This window comes from Homarus americanus, unplaced genomic scaffold (assembly GCF_018991925.1).
Source record: "Homarus americanus isolate GMGI-L3 unplaced genomic scaffold, GMGI_Hamer_2.0 scaffold36734, whole genome shotgun sequence".
In the NCBI taxonomy this organism is placed as follows: Eukaryota; Metazoa; Arthropoda; class Malacostraca; order Decapoda; family Nephropidae; genus Homarus; species Homarus americanus.
Genome location: NW_024733126.1, coordinates 5,975,314 through 5,977,400, shown reverse-complemented (window position 1 = coordinate 5,977,400; position 2,087 = coordinate 5,975,314).

Genomic DNA, 2,087 nt, shown 5'->3' with positions numbered 1-2,087 from the left:
CATCTTAATAGCAACACAAAAGTACAGTATCATAAATTATCTGCATATAAAAATTTTCATTACCTTACATTTTACATATTCTTGTATAGCATGAAAAAGAAGCCAAGGTTACACCATAAATGCCTTTCATAAGAACATAAGAATGGCGGAAACTGCAGCGAGTCGGTGGTGAAAACTGCTGAAAAACACTTATTCAGATTATTGCTCATATCTCCGTCGTTATCAGTTAGCTCATCGGTATTTGACTGTATTGGTCCAGTCTTTTCTCGTGTTTTAGTTTGATACATTTGAAAGAATCCCTTTCAGCTCCTACTATCCTGGATCAACTCGCCCCGAGGCCCATGATCAACTCGCCCCAAGGCCCATGATCAACTCGCCCCGAGTAGGAAGGAGCTGAGCCACTGTTTTTATACGGTATGTACCAGTAAAACCTCTCATATTAATTTATTCAGTTTTTCCTGTGAACTTTGCTACGAGAAAAAAGCTATCTTGTCGTAAAATTTAACGATTAAATGATTATTAATAAAACCTTGAAGTGGATCTTTGTCAGTAAATGGTTCAACTCACTCCGGTCTGTGGTACCCCCTTTTTTGAGTCTCACTCTTACGACATGATAAAGAATCCGAGTCGATTGTAGTACATTTAGTTGCAGCTTAGTTTTATTTGAATTTACCCATTAAATAAAAAGAAAAGACCGATTCATTAATTGCAGGGATTACAGATCCTTAAGTCAGTTTATGGGTTCATGAATTACCAAAGCTACCGGTAGCCAGTAGTTTATGTGCAGTACTGTACTGTACTGTACTGGTAGTTATTATAACATCTGTAACCATTATTGACTACAGTCGGTTAACTCTAATTTAGCACTATATAATAATTATATATATATATATATATATATATATATATATATATATATATATATATATATATATATATATATATATATATATATATATATATATATATATAATTTTACAGTGTACATGAATGTCTTGCCATCTTCTCCCCACCCTTCAACAATCTGTGCCCTTACCACCCTCCTTTACTACATATCGTCCCACTCTGAATGGCACAGGCCTGTGTAGACAGAGTTCAGGTATTACAGTAAAATACAACATGATTCCTTGTTCAAGATGTGGTGATACTGCAGGCAGGACAATATCTGCACTCCTAAATCATCTGTCTATAAAACAATCCTATGAACCAAACTTCAGGCTGTCATGCACAGTTCAAAATGAGAATGTCAGTGGAATATTTTGGAAAAATATTCGGAAGCATTGCAGCTTACAGGGCACATCGTAGCCTTTTACCCAAGGGCAGTCTAAGTCTAACTTAAGATACGAGTCTTAAAATATGTTGTCCTGTTTGTTTAGAGAAAGTGGACGGCTTGAGAGGGTTAACCTCACATTATAGCGGTCACTGTTCAGATGGTAAACGTGTAAAATGTGTGATGAAGTACTGCCATGCAGAATTCTCAGTTCATCATCCCACAGAGCACATATGGCACGCCGCCGCAAGCACTGCAGTGTAGACTCAATAAAACAGGACATAAAACAGTATTCACTGAATGAAACCACTTCTGCTTGTAATTGTTCGGAGCCTAATGATGATGACTTTGAAGACGATCAATTTCATGAAGTTGGTATTGGTAGTGATTATATCAGGAACATAGAAAGGATGATCCTCAAATTACAACAAGTATGCAAACTGCCAGCATCAACAATGCAAATGATAATTGAAGATTTCACAAGTGCTTTTGAAGTATCACAGTCTCAGAAACTTGAGGAAATTAAGAATGTTTGTAAAACTTTCATGGTAGATGGAAGTGCTATTGCAAAAATCCTTAATGTGCAGGAAAATAGTTAGTTTTCTCAAGCAATGTCTGCCCTTTCGACTGAATGGTAAAGAAAAAAAATTTACAAAGAAAAGTTTCCTTATACCTTCTTACTTTTATCCTCTTCACCACTGGTCGGCTCGTTAGCCGCTTGGGCGATCGGCCACGTCTCTGTTACGCGCTGACGCACTGTTGGCAAGTACTGGGCATGCAACCGGCTCCTGAATGTACCTGAACCCGCTCCAGTGTT